The 15,234-nt window shown below is 45.7% G+C and overlaps 1 protein-coding gene across 3 annotated transcripts in view; it reads left to right on the forward strand.

Annotated features, from left to right (window-relative positions):
* Positions 1–15,234, forward strand: part of mapre3b (microtubule-associated protein, RP/EB family, member 3b) — a 31,687-nt gene that overhangs the window by 4,475 nt on the left and 11,978 nt on the right. The window contains exons 1-2 of one of the 3 annotated variants that reach the window (XM_018743495.2): positions 4,773–5,057; positions 7,346–7,414. The gene's annotated coding sequence lies outside the window, so the exon portion shown is untranslated. Of the gene's footprint in view, positions 1–4,772; positions 5,058–5,752; positions 5,771–7,345; positions 7,415–15,234 lie in introns of those variants that run through there. The other 2 variants (XM_018743496.2, XM_018743494.2) reach the window with 2 other exon arrangements.

Here is a 15,234-nt window from a genome sequence, read left to right on the forward strand (position 1 = left end):
CCCGTCTGTCCAACAGCATCTGTCCGTCCGTCCATCAGCTGTCAGTGACCCCTTCTCCAGTGCATGCTTGCTGTGGTCCAGCACCTATCCTGGAAGCATGCTGTGAGGTAGGGTGAGGTAGGGTGCACCGTACACACAGTGTATGGTAAATGGAAGCCAGTGCCTTTCATCAACTGCCCGCTGTGTTTAGTTCTTTTCCAGCGTCGTGCCTCATGCCGTGTTCGAAAGGCTCCGATCCTCTGACAGCGGACGCGTTTAGCACCATTGCGTTCCTGCAAGACTTCCCGCTCGATCTGATCTCAGCCGTGTTTTTTTTTTAAGCATTTTCGTCATTGCTAAGGTAAATTGTTCATGAGAAGAATCAAAAACTGTATGGAATGAGAAACTGCTCTGTTGGTGACGAGCCTTTTTTTTTTTTTTTTTTTTTTTTTGCAGTGAAGGCATTTGTTTTGCTCAAATGACTTTCCCCGAGAAGAAAGCAGACAAAAGTAGGATATTATTCATTCCTGATGTTACTGCTTTACGTGAGAACTAGATTGAAGCGCACAAAAGAGGTGTTCGTTTAACAACTGTTAGTTTTGTCAAGGAATTCACTGCCAGGGTTTTCCAATAATTAACTTTTAGCCTGTCTTTAATCCCCCCCCCCCTCCACACACACACACACACACCGTTTTTGATCCAGCCATTTCTCACATTCACACACAGCCCATTGTAGTGTGCTGGTGTCTCCATAATAGAGTAGAGGAACGAAATCCCTTTTCTGGCCTGTTAAATGAAAAGAGGGGATTCTCTGCACATTCTACACAGAAGATTAATTTGAGGGAAAAATATTTGCATTCCACAGCGTGTGGTCAGACCCCCGCCCTCCCCGTCCTTCCGTCTTGAGCCGAGATGGCAGCTCGAGATTGCTAACCCATAACATGGGCTTTAGGATCCCCCCCCCCCCCGCATGCCAAGTGCTCATGGCGTTTCGGGTGTAGGGATGATCTAGGCGGTGCCTTTCCATTGACAGGTTACAGGTTCGAATCCCATTCCATTTGATCCAGTAAAAAATCCCCAGCTGTTTTAAGTGTGTAATTGTTTGTAAGTATCTTACAGTTAAAGCCTAACTTTCTAATTCGCCTTGGACAAAGGTGTGAGGTAAATGAATAATAAGAACAAATAAAAGATCTGCAGCACTTTGTGGTGTTCAGTGTTTCCCTTCCACATTGTCTGTCGCGTGGCCATAAGTGATGAGTCATGTTTTCTGCAAAGAGGTGAGGGGGGTGTGTACAGGCACTGCCAGGTAACAGGTGGGACAACACCAGAGTAACACCAGCATATTGCGGAGTGTATTGGGGGGGGTCACTGTTTAAGGTAGCCGGGTCATACAATTCTTCAACTGTTCACATAATATATGTTACTTTATTGTTTTCTGCCGTAGTATTTCAGAGCAATAACTTCCTGCTATACAACATGAGCAGACACTCAGTAGGTGTATGGGTAGCAATATATACATACGGTATGTAATCGGTGAAGATATGGTGATTATACCTACTCCACTATTGTCAAAAACCTTTCAGTAAACAGTTCCTTTTAATGTCTTCACTCCTAATTGGCCCAAGAGTAGAATATTGACCGTTTTGTCAGTGTAGAACTTCTACCGTTTATATTGGCACCTTCAGGAGCTGCTAAAAGGCACGGTGGAGACTGTGTCAGCATGGTAAGGGAAACCCCGGTGTTGTCAAGGGTTCACAGGAGCCTGGTTACACTAGCGGGCTGTGCTTTCTGTTCATCTGAAGATGAACATCACTGCCGATGCTTGCGGGGGACTGTGACATGAGGAACATCCTTGCGATGAGTCCCGTAAAGAGAGGACAGAGCGATGTCGCTGCTCCTGAGGGATGATGGACGTCTGAGACCAGTAGCAGAGCAAGAAGCTGCTCTTACAGGTATTGCCCCGTGTTCTGCCCTTTCCCCTCCCCCAGTCCAGATTTGGGTCTCTGTTGGTGTCCTGGCTGCTTCCCACTCTCCCCAGACAACTCTGAGCCAGCAGATATTTGTTGTTTTCACACAGGCCTGGCTAGCTGATTCAGCTCGATCCCTGGGTGGATCCCTCTGCATGGATCTGATGGACATGGGGTCACATGTGGCCACTAAGGGGCATCTGCATTGCGTTCCTACCAGCCAGGTTCCCCCTTTGTCTGCTTTGGGGAATAAACACATGGGTGAGGTAACTGAAGGTTTGTGAGCTTGGCTCGGCTCAGCTCTCTCTCTCTGTGTGTGTGTGTGTGTGTGTGTGTGTGTGTGTGTGTGTGTGTGTGTGTGTGTGTGCCAGTATTCATTCTGGACAGCAGCCTGTCATTTTACAGCGCAGTCTCCATGTCACCATGTGTTCATGAGTTTGTTGCTCCTCTCTTGTTGTTATAGCCACAGTGCCGTAGGCAACAGCGCACTGAAAAGACACACGCTGCATATAGTACTCCCAACGCTCCCTCCGACAGCCGTGACGGCAACTCGCGGCCAGCGCTCCCAAAATACTGGGGGATGGGTGATCCAAAACTCGCAGGGCTTACCAAACAAACAGCTTTTAAAAGGCAGAATGGGAGGGCGCAATGCAAGGCGGGATGTGAAAAACAATGAGCGGTGCTGATGCGGCATCCTTCTGCACAATAAGGACTCGGAAAATAAAACACTGCAGTTTGTTTGTTGGTCTGCAGTCGGCTGTCTGGGACGGCATCCTTTGGTAGGGCTGCTCGGGGGCACATCTTTCCACGCGTCTCTCCGCATGTCTCCGCTGGGATGGCTTCCCTCTATTGCTCGTCTGTGTATCTGTTGGACTTAATGGACATCAGATCAGCACCTACTGAGGGTTCCCCTGGGCATGTCCACGTCAGTCGCTTTTCCCTGACTCATCTTTGTTTTCTGGGCTTTTCTTATTTGAAGATTGTACCCTGTTGTACGTGGAGTCAGGGTAAGGTTTCACTCGTTCACGATGCGGGACCACAGCCGGAAGCTGGAAGGTGAGCCCTTGGGGTCACATAGGGTCAGCAGAGGACCTCTGTACCTCGTAGTCCCTGAGGTTCCAGCAGCATTAGGAAGTCTTCTTGCAAAACCCATGTGGTGTGCTCAGACAGTGTCTTGTTACTTTCATCACCGTGACAGCTGCTCAGCTTACCAGATTCTGAACTGAGGACTTTGAGCAGAGTAACTGCTCAGACTAAGTGCTGCACCACCTGCTGAGCCAGTAGATCCCTGCAGTAAGAGAAGTGCCCTTGTGTCGTGGACTGTTGTCTTGCGTTGTTTTCCAGGTTCAAAGCCCACTAAGGTCTTCCCCTAGTAGATATGGGGGCTTCCCAGTAGAACGTTGAGACTGGTGATACTCCTGGTGTTGACTGTGACACAACAAGAATGCAGTGTGGACAAAGTGCACAGGAAACACATCAGCGGGGTTGTAAAGTGACCCATTGGGTGACTACCGAGGAGGGGCGCGTTCCCATAACTCCACCTCAAGTTCCGGGGGCCTGTAGGTGTTGATCTAGCCTCTTCCCACTCAAGGGTAGTACGAACTGCGTCGGAGCCCGCGGTGTGAATGGCTGCCTGCTGGTTGTAAACAGGGTGAGGGAGTTTCGCTTATCTAAACCACCTCTTCCGGCAATTGTTTACCATATTTTCCAGCTATAAATTAAATTGCCCTTTTCATACATCAGTGGGTGTGGGGCAGCGCTCCAAGAGGCACGGAGGGGAGTCGATCTGATGTTTCCCTTTCATTCCTGTTCGCTAGGAATCCTTTGTGGCGTACCAGTATAACACAGAAATATCTTGATATATATACACTGACAGCGTCGTGTCCCGAGCAGAACCCAGACTGGTCCGGTGGAACCGCGAATGGTCCTGCTGAGGCCCTGGGAGAAGCCATTCGTATTTCCAGGCTTCCAGGCGCAAAAGAGGAAGGTGCGCCCCGCCACAGGATGTTTTGTGAATGAAGGCGGCTGTGTCCAGGGAGGCAGAGCTTGAGCAAAGCCAGACCCGTGATGCTGTCCGGGAGCGACTGACGGGCTACCTGTACCGTACTGGCCGTACGCTTGCTGTACTGCAGTTAAACATTTTACAGTAAAAACCTGATTAATAAATTGTGTTGAATGATCTAAAGGTTAAAATATTTCTATTGGTAGGCAGATGAAAATTTGCTTGATCCCACTGTCAATTGCACAAGGCTTCAGCAGCACATGTACAGAAAAGTATTGAGAGGAGACACTCGAGTAGCAGGAATAAATAAATATCACACTGAGAGCTATGAAAGTGTGCAGAGAGAGGGTTCCAATAAAGCGCTCAGTACCATCGTCGATATTGAGAGGACTCGTCGTTCTCGTACGAGGGCAAAATTGTAAAGATAAATAAACTGTATGGGGTAAAGAGGATTTCCGCTGCTCGTTGAAGCGGTCATTAACAGGAACGTACACATCTCCCACATCGCGTGTATCGCCGTGTGTATGGCAGGGTTCTTCGCTCTGCTTTGACAATATGAAATTCAGAGACTCGGGAATCCCCCGGTGTCTTTGGATGTCAAATAAACAAATGTACCGGACAGCATAAGGTGCAATTTATTCTTACTTTCCTTAGAAAGGGTAATATTTTACTTGTTTTTGTTTATGGGAAGATGCCGCTTACTCTGGCTAGAGGAGTTTAGTCTATAATGATACGAAATCTTTTTGTTTCTCTCTCATCATTACCGCAGTGAACGGTGTAGGGTGGGGGGCGGGGATCGGTTTGAAAGCGTGTTTTCTTGTTGTCGTGTGAAATAACGTGTTGCCGTCCTTCGCTCCCGCAGCCCTCGGTGACTCAGCGGTCCCCCGGAGCAGCGCACGTGATGCACCCTGTGACACAGCAGCCTAGATCACAAAGTCCAGTGTGGGGTTCAAACTGAAACAAACCTGGGTGCTTTCAAACTGCTGATACCTCCCCTGCAGGCCGGTAAAAACGTGATTGTACCTTCGGGAAAGACGCCATGCTGAACTGCTCCTGCGCCGGACTGTATGAATAAATCAAGTTCTCCGCTCTTTGTGATCGAGGGTCTGGTAAGCGACAGGAGGGAACCTTTAACTCATCGTTGCATCATCGTGTCGTGCTACCAGTTGCGTGCTGTCTTCAGGTGGCTCAACGCATGGGCTGAATTTGGAAAAGAGGACTCAAGCAACAGGTGTATTATACAGTCATCAGACTGCGCTCTACACCTATAGAACACTGTACATTAGTCCATGCGGCAACATTGGAAAAACTCTTGTATTTATTAAACAGGAAGTAAATTCTCATCATTTGTTCTGGGTATATTTTTCCGCAACCATAATATGTAACTGAGATTGAATTGGGGATTTCAATAAATGCTGTGAACACCTGTTCACTGAGGACACCATCGCCGTTGTACAGGTCATGACCTTACCTGCTTTTTCCTGGCAAGCACAGTTGAGGGGATGTGCTCCTTATCGTATGACTTCAACAGAAGGACTGTGGGCGTTCTGGTACAGCAAGGTAGCCTCATAGCACAGACGTACCCTATGAATGGCTCATTTACAGCATGTAGATGATGTGTAATCGTGGCTTCGCGTCCTCTGTCAAGTGTGAGGTCATGTCACGATAGTTACTGTGTTTTTGTGCTCAGGTGCCCTTCAGCCTCGGTTTTATCCCTGAGGGTTATTAAACTGCTGATACGGGAACTGTTTATGTGACACGGAGCTGTTTATGTGACGCAGAGAGGTTTATGAGTCCGGCGTGGCCTGAACTTCTGGAGCAGGTAGTGCTGAACTGTTACTGTGGACTTGATGAATGAACTAACAGTTTACATACTAACTCTTTTAATCTTCATTGTCTAAAGCTGGAGAGGGTGCTTGTCAGGTGGCCTGATTTGTCCTCATTTCTGTGCTGTTTTTAACTGAGGTCTTAACAACCGCCGTTAATATGACTTGAAAAGCTGAGGCTCCGCTCGGCTCCGAGGGATTTTGGGCCGGTTGAGCCGATTCCACAAAGTCTGCGGCCGTGTGTGTCGGAGCACTCCAGTCGCTGATGTTCAATAGCTGTCACTTTTGTCTTTTCCTCCTTTCTTTTTAAGACGTGTTTGCTTGCTGGAGAAAACCTGAGGACAAATGAATCTGAAAATAAAGGCTTTGAAGCGTTACTCGAAAAAGTCCAGAAAGCAATACAATGGAATGTCATTCTCACGCTTCGAAAAAACCTGGGCATATCTTTTGCCTCCTTGGATGAGTAACGGTATCGTAGACATTATGTGGGGGGGGGGGGGGGGAAGAAACTTGCAGTTTCTCCTTTCAGTGCCCATTCACGCTCATCCATACGACAGACACATTCTGTCATAATCCGTCGTCGGGGGGAGGCAGCCGCAGCCACCCGGTTTAGGGGATGTTGGTGTAAATCCCTTTCCATGGTTACTGGGATCATATGCTGGTCGTCTTCTCTCAGAGAGCCACAGCTGTTGTGGTAACCGAAGGGCAGGGAGGGGCGTGGAGGGGTGTGGCCGAGAGGGAAGGGGGCGGGGCTCTGCTGGGTGGGCCGGGCTAGTGCGCAATGTTGCGGATCTCCTCACGGCTCATCTGCCTCTGCATATAGATGTCAGATGCTCAGGTTGTCTGTCTTAGTTTTGCATCCTCAACAAGAGCTACCACGTTGAATCACAGCTGGAATCTGCGTAATCGTGCTGGTAGTGTAGCATTTAGAGCCGCTGCCTTTGGACCCAAAGGTCGCAGCTTCGGTTCCTACCTCCGGCTGTAGTACCCGCGAGCAAGGTACTTACCCTAAATTGCTGTAGTAAAGTGACCCAGCTGTATAAATAGGTAAATAATTGTATGTATTTTTGTGAGATACCTTTTGGTGGTACCGTAAGTCGCTTTGGAGAAAAGCGTCAACTAAATGAAGAAATGTAAGTAGCTTCGTCTTTTGGTTTCTTTCCACTGTCCCTTCACTCGACATTTACTTGTGTGGGAATCCGTCTCTCACTGTACCATTAACACCATGAACGAGGAAAATGGAGCACGGGATTGTTCAGGCATCTTAAAGTGGGCCCCATCCTCCAGGACTAGAGTGTGTGTGCGCATCACTTTCGGAACCCTCACGCACAAGCTGGGCTCCTCTGTTATTCATCTGGGTTTGTCAGCTTTTCCTGGGAAAGGCCTTGAGAGAGGCAGCTTCTTAAAATAAGATTTCCGGGTATTGCTGTTTCTTGGACTCTGAAAAGAAGTACAGAGAAGAGTAGAAAAGCACCATCGAGCCGGTTTTGGAGAAGATTTAAGCGTCCACAGTCGTTTATGCTGCTCTTATTGGAGCCCGACTGCATCTTTCACTTTGTGTTGTTTTACAGGGAATTGTCTACAGCTGCACCTTCTGGACGCGACTCTTGCGGCAGGATACTCTAGGACACCTCTCAACGGTATGTCAGTTCAGCACAACGTGTTTTTGCTCCCACATCCTGAAGGTCATTAATTTTGTTTACAGTATTGAATACCCTGCTTGATAAGGTGGTATGTGCAAGTTTTGAACTTTGTAATTAAAAATGTTCCACAGATATAGGTTATTCAGAGTACATGCGATAGGCTGGGAAGATGATCTTTGCATCCTTTTATTCTTGTTAAAATCGTGTGCACCATTCCTATTGGTCCCTGAGAGGAAAATGCACCGATGGTTGGTTGGTTTGTTCTTTTTTTGGTCCCACAGTGACAGTTGCACAGATCCAGTCTTGAGCTTTCCTCCCTGTTTTGCTTGTTAATAGGTTTTTATTAATAGGTGAATTGCAGCATTGCAAAATGGACCTTTTGTGGTCAGTTTGCGTGGGTGTTCTGCTCACTTTTTTTTTTTTTTTTTAAAAAGTAATTTCGGAGAGGTATCGCTCCAGCATGGAGGAACTCTGGTGGCTGGTGTTCTCATTTGTGCCGTCAGACTAAGATGAGGGCCGTTGAAGCCTGCAGTGTATTTATGTCTGACCCCTTGGGAACGGTGTTAATGTGGCGTTGCTTTCGCATGACTCAGCACAGAGAAGCCACAACAGCAGAGCATCCGTCTGTGAGCCAAAGCGAAGAGTGCAGTATCTCATCCTACACTGGTGTGTCTCAGTAGCGTGTCATCTGTGGCCGGTCACTATTCAAGTATTCTGCTAATCACTGAACGCCATTGATCTCAGCAGTCTGAGAGTGAGAATGACTGTAGGACCCTAAAGGTAAGGCCTTTTTGCAGTTGACCAGGAATACTGTCGGATGTGACCTGTGTCAACTTTGGCCTCAATGTGGTGGAACAAACTTGCTCTCTCCCTCAGAACTGCTGAAACCCTGCCAGCATTGAGGAAGAATCTCTTTAAGGTGAATTTCTCTCCCGATCTTCTGATGACTTTGTAAATGAATAGAAAATCATCTGGTACCGCTGTTATATAATTGCTTTTGGGATCTCGTTTCTGTAGGCAGCTGCTGGAGTAATGTGCACTACCACAATGGAAAAATCAAACAAAGAACGTATGCTTTAATAATCATGTGCCTAAAAAAGTGCAAAAGCGCACTTTTGTTTACTCTGAATCGTACATCACTTTGGAGACAAGTGTTTGCTTAATGAATAAATGTAAATATAAGTGTGACGTGTGACAGCAGGCCTGTCTTTTGCCACAGGTCCCCAGTCTGCAATACTGTAAGCACTCACCCGTTTAATTACTGTTTGCTCACATTAACCATGCTTTAAGATGGAAGCACTAATATTAAACCGTAGTTATTCTGTTCTCCAATATGTTTTGACAGATGTGCATACTCATTTATTCATTGTTCACATTGTTCAATGTAGGTCTGTGTGAAATGACACCGTTGGTCTTTTATTGATTCCAGCATGGCTTCAAGCTTCATAATGTAGTGATGGTATGAGCTGCAAGGAGCCCTTAGAAAAGTTTAGTGTTTGGGAAACTTCTGGACCACACAAGCGTGAATTCCCACCGCTGGCTCTGTCAGCCACTCTTCTTGTCAGTGGAGAGTGGACACGCTGGCTGCCCTCCCTTGAACCCGCTTGTTCTCCTCATTTAGTCCATCCCAAACCCTGGGAGGTGAGGCTCTCTGAAAGCAGCACAGTTTTCTCAATGAGCGTCACTTAACACAGGAATGAACATGAAACACACACACACACTTTTAACTGAGGGGCGAGTTGCCATTTTTCTTTGTAACTCAACTTAAAACGTGTTTATTTCTATTGTTAGATCTTCCTTTAAGGTGATCAGGGTTCATAATTCTGCATGTTCTGCGTACAGAATTAACAAAGCTGCTGGTGTTATGCAAGCTTGGGGGGCAGACAGTGAACTTATAGCTGACATTCTGACCACTTTATGGCATACTGTATTTTGGCGATATTAAGCTATTTGATGGAGATTTCTGTAGCAGACAGAGAGATGCTGCTCAGCAAAAGAGCATTGGTCGTGTTCAACGTATCTTACTCCCCCCAGGCTCAGTGCTGTTCTTTCATTCTGCGGTGGGTGTATCTCACGGCCACCCAACCTCACGGTAGGAGGTAACGTGATCCATGTCGGATCATTCTTCGAAGGGTCTCTCTCCACTCTTCTTCGCTGCTGTTGTAAATTAGGTGAAGTTGAAGCTCCAGCTGTTTGTGCTGGCGCTGGTTTGCCTTCGCTCTGCTTGACTGGGTGGAGAGACTGGAGAGGGGAGCCCATGTTTTCCACATCCAGGCCCTTATATTTACATCCACACATTCACATTTATTAAAGCAGATGCTTTTCTCCAAAGCAACGTACATCAGAGAATACAATTTGTGCATTACATTAGGAGAGAGACAGTTGCAGACATGTGATCCTGAAGTAAAGTTTGTTTCTTTCCACTATATGCACCAATGTTCATCACACGAGTAGCTGCATAAAACTCAGAATGGACGAATCATGATCACCTTCCTACATCACTGCCATAATGGGCGAGACGTACCATGCTGAGCTGGGGATTCAAGATACCATATAGAAACGATATCATTATTGCTTGCTAATCGGCTTAGAATTGTTACTTAATCTAGAATGCCCAGGAGGGGTGGGCAACCACTGGCCCTTGAACCCCCAGAGGTTTTTTATCCCTCGAATTTCAGTTGGGAGTTTTTGTTCCTTTCCTCCGTGGCCAGTAGGCATACTTATAGCTCTATAAAAGTACTATATTATGATATTCATTAGTCAACTGTCTTCTTTGATTATTATCTGACATTTGTTTTTCTGGCCTGTGTTAAAGCGCTCTGTGTCACTGTGTGAGAACAGCGCTCTATAAAAATAAACTGAATTGTATTGCATTTTTTTTTTTTTTTGAAATGAACAAATATTTACGTGCGCTACAGGAGTAGCAGATGTGTAAAGGCAAATTTGGGCATGACCATAAGGTTACGGTGCATGAAAATTTACATCTTACATGAGCTTAATCGATCATGGGCGAAGTGAGTCTGGAAGAGGTGAGTTTTCAGACCCTTCTTGGATGTAGACAGAGTTTCAGCAGTTCTGAGTGAGAGGGAAAGGCCGTTCCACCACAATGGAATCAGAACCGAGAATCTCCGTGCTTTACCTTTAGTGTATCGGGCCACCAAGCGGGCAGAAGAGAGATGAGCGAAGTGATGTGGTTGAGGTGTAGTGGTTGATCAAATCTTGTACATCGCTAGGAGCAGTTCTATTGATGCATTTGTTGGCAATAACCATGCTCTTAAATTTGATCCAGGCAGCTATAGGAAGCCAGTGCAGAGAAACGAGTAGAGATAGATGGGAACGTTTTGGCAAGTCAAGCACATCTTACTGGGTCACCCAGTCGTGCACCATGGTACGTGTGTGTGCCCCACTAAAAGAGGTCACCTGCTGTGGATGCTCCTCGAGGAGGCCATGTTCTAGCCCCCAGCAGCGGTCCGAGATCTCCACAATGGAGATTGGTGGGGTTACAGCACTATGCTCTTAATGTCTTTTATTTGTGAGTAAGACAAACTGTTATTGAACGTATGTGTTACTGCACTGCTAGATGTGGTGGGAAACATCCTTCAACCTTACTGGGCCGCCCCAGAGTATCTATATCCACAGGTGTGATCACAGTGTAAGCTTCAGTAAGGTCACACCCGCAAGCTCACAGACAATTAATCAAAGTCGGCATTTCCGTTAAGAAAAGTCTGAACCGGACAATCCAAGTGAGCGTCAAACACTGTAATGTTTTAATATCTGACAGGACAGAATATCTGCATATTTGCATGTACATATGAATATTTAAACGTAATGGTATCATTGTAGCTTTAACAGCCCTGAAGGAAATTGTTCTGCACGGTTTTCTATATCTGGACCTGGTGCAACATGCCTGCATGCTTATTTAATTTCACAATCGATTAGTTTTAGAAAAAGTAGGGCAGGGATACCCAGCTGTGAAAAACATTAACTCCCATGACATTTAAAAAGGGAGAGAGCAAGTGTGGAATTCATTGCACAGCAAACAAGGGCGGACGTGGTCAGGGATGTGTTATGGTTCACCGAAACCCTGCAGTCAAACCCGAGAGTCCGTTGTGTACGGATGGGTGGACTTCGAAGGCTTTGTGGTAAATGTTAATGGCTGTTGAGGACCAGGATCCAGGAACAGTCAGCATCACCCAGGCATTCGGAGCAGTTTGCAGCCGGAGCAAGGAAACAAGTCCCTGACGGTCATTTTGGGGTCCTGAGCGGAGCCTCGTCCATGCTCCTCGCATTCCAGCCACGTCTGTCCGTTCTCTCGCCACCCCGTTCCTGCAGCTGAGCCAGATGGCTGAGGTCACTTCATGTGCTTGAGCCTTCTGGAAGCTTCAACGTCCCAACTGCTCACATCAGCCTCATGCACCACCTGTAGTGCTTTATCACTAAAAATAGCATGGCAACAACGACAGTAACGCACAGGAGTCTCTCGCAGCTCATGAGTGCTGTGAGCCAGCTTCTCCGGTTACCTATTATCTGTACGCTCAGAATTCCTGCTAGTGAATCATCAGCTTTGTTGTACCAAAACAAATGAGAGATCGTTAATCTTCGGCTGGCCACTGAACGGTAAGATAGGTTAATCCTGCTTTTTAACTGTTGTTTATCTAACTGTTGTTTGCGTGAAGGCAACTTTCTGCATTAGTTTTGTCTACTAAGCTACTCTTAGTAAAAACACTTACTTGTTTTTACAGCTGGCTATTTTGTACTCTGTCAGCCCAGGGTAAGTTCCTCGATCGAAGGTACAGCAGCGAGAACGGGGATTCGAACCCAGGTGGCACCTGTAACCACTCTGGTACATGCTGATAGCATGCAAATATATTTTCTAGCTGTGCACCTGGACTTTCATGGTTTGGGTAACAAGATATTCAGAGGCACTCCCACAGATTCGAGCTCTTTCATGATCTCTGTGGTAATACTAGAACTCCTAATAGAATGGCATTAATTTCAAGCTTTTGTAGTAAAAGCGTCTTTTTACACGGAAATGTTTTGCATAGTAAAATTATTCTTCTGAACTGATTTTAAAAGCCTGATTTGCTTCCTGATTTTCATAAGTGTCGGTTTTTAAATAAGTGAACCACACTTGTACTTTTATTGTCGTGTCAAGGTCCTGATGTTGAAGAGGTCTTGCAGTGCAGTGCAGTACTGTACTGTGCTTTGCTGTGCCGTGCCTAGGGGCAGTCTGTTGCTGTGTTCTGTTCGCACTGTCATGACGTCACGAGGTCAGGTGTTGACCGGATTGGTCCTTCAGACTGCTTCTCGCAGCACCTCCCATAGACTCATCATCCTCATGTATGTACAGAACTGTCGGCACCTCGTTGCACTGGAGAGCGACAGCCAGCCTCTGTTACCATTGTCGGGATCCCACACTTTAGTCAGGCTGCGCTATCGGAGGAATGTCTTTCCTTCACCTCCTGGCATGCTGATGTGTCCTAAGTGCTGTCAGATACTGCAAACCTTTGACAAACTGCCTGACAGCCTAACCTTAGGGTGAGGTTGAGGATACGTGCTCGTGTATGTGCGTTTACAGCATTTAGCCTGCAGGATGTGGATGCAAATGTCGCTACCTGCTTGAATCAGCGTAGTGGCTGGAGCGATTTCCTTGCTATTCTCACTCAGACTATAGTACCTTTGATCAAGGAACTTGCCCTGAACTGATGCAGTAAAAATTACACAGCTATGAAAAATGAATGGGAAAAGCTGGTAGTGTAGCAGGTTAGAGCTGTTGCCTTTGAACCCGAAGGTTCAAAACTCACCTCTGGCTGTAGTACCCTTGAGCAAGGTACCCTAAATTGCTCCAGTAAAAAAAAAAAAAAAAAAACCAGCTGTATAAATGGGTAAATAATTCTAGGTAGATTAATGTAGTAAATTGCTTTTGGAGAAAAGCATCAGCTAAATAAGTAAATGTCACTGTCTATTATTAAATGTAAACTAATAATGAGTTGTTTGGTACATAAAGCTCACACTGCTCATGTGTCTGATAGTTGATTGTGAGTGGTTTTGCAGTTCTTTTCCTGACAGACTGCCGACGTGAAAAAGCCTCGCTTGATCTTGTTGACCCCTTTAGCAGTGCTAAACTCCCACATGTCGTCTTTCTTGGTATAACAACAAGGAGACTCCTCTAGAGGGGTGGATGGCTTATCCCTCAGGTCGTGTGTAGGAAAACTACTCTTTCCCAAGAGCTCTTGTCATCATTTTGCAGAACGTTGCTACCCATCATGTGCTAAATAAATACTTGACATAAAAAAGAATAATGCTTATTCACAAATGAATAGTCCAGTGATGTAAAGAATATTAAGCTTTATGTTTGTGATTCAGAACAATAGAACATCAGACAGGTATGCGTAGTGATTGCTGTGTTTCCTGTCCTCTGCTGTCAAACAGACTGTATGATACTCCTTTTATGACTTCACTATTTGGGGTAAAGGAATTGTTTTCTAACCAAGTAGTTTCAGTTTCAGATTGGCTATAGCAGCAGATGGAGGTTTATTTGCAAGCTGTTAATTGTATTACCTGTGGTATTTGTGTAACAGTTTCTACCAGCTGATGTGATAACCTTTCAAATAGTCAGCAATGCAGTTTATGTGCTGCTTGTTATCTTGATATATTGCAGTTTCATCTCACTGATGAGACTGTTATGTTTTTGCATTAGTGTTGGACTTGGCTGTGGGATTGGTTATCCATGTCCACCATTCAGAATTAAAACTGGCCCCTAAGATGCAAGCTTCATCAGGAATCGGTGAATGACCGCTTAATCTCTTCTGTATTCAATAAACACATGCATGCTCCGTGCAATATCACCAAATAATGATTATGCCCAAAATTTGTCTTATTTACACTCTTTTTTTTTATAGTCTTACGAGCGGTTTGAGAATAGGTTAAATAAAAATATGTGGCACAGTTAAATGTCCCACAAAGGAGGTGGTGACAGTTGAGGAATGGACCTCGCAGAGTTCAGGTGAAACTGATTGACTGAGCAGCAGGCAGGTTTTGTCTTTACCGAGAAAATGTGTGGGCAGCTTTTGGGATAAGCAGATGTGTGTTGTGCTGATTGTTTGGCACAGAAGAAGAGTTCCTGTTAATCCGGACAGATTATCTCCTGCTGATGAGGCCTAAAAGAAGGGATTGCGTTTCATCAGCACATCGGAATGTGGAGAAGCCAATGTTTACTCTTCAAACAGGAGCATTTCTCTTAAATCGTATTGTGCTAAATAAGACGGGCTAAGATGTTGAGCACAGCAGGATTTTGGGGATGGGCTTCCCAGGATGGCCTGTCTCTCAATGTGCATATCAGCAGTGTGAGGGGGCTCTGTGCAAAATTGGGCTTCATCGTCATTTAATTTATCCTTTTTTTTTTAAAATTTTTTTTTTTATTAGTCCAGATAATATTCCAGTGTGATTTTGTCTGTGTGGTGATAAGATCAAGAGAGCCTCACTGAAATGTCAAGTCCTTGTGTTGATGTTTAAGACACATTGGCTTTTGTTCCCGTAGTGGTGGTTGAAGATTGATCAGTCTCTCTCTTCACCTTAACTTGGGTGGATGTTGGATTGGGGCTAAGGCTTAATGTTGTTAATGCAAACTTGTACTTTGGTGCTGTTAATTGAAATGGCTGCTTCCTTTCCCTGACTATTTGTATAGGATGACATATGGACTCAGTTTTGCTGAACTCAACAGCAGGCATTTGCAAAAGTGTGGGATCAGAACGTGGTCTGAAGAGAAGGGGGAAATAAAGGGTAGATGTGCAGTAGAGACTAGAAATTCTGAACTG

Source organism: Scleropages formosus, chromosome 1, assembly GCF_900964775.1.
Source record: "Scleropages formosus chromosome 1, fSclFor1.1, whole genome shotgun sequence".
Lineage (NCBI taxonomy): Eukaryota > Metazoa > Chordata > Actinopteri > Osteoglossiformes > Osteoglossidae > Scleropages > Scleropages formosus.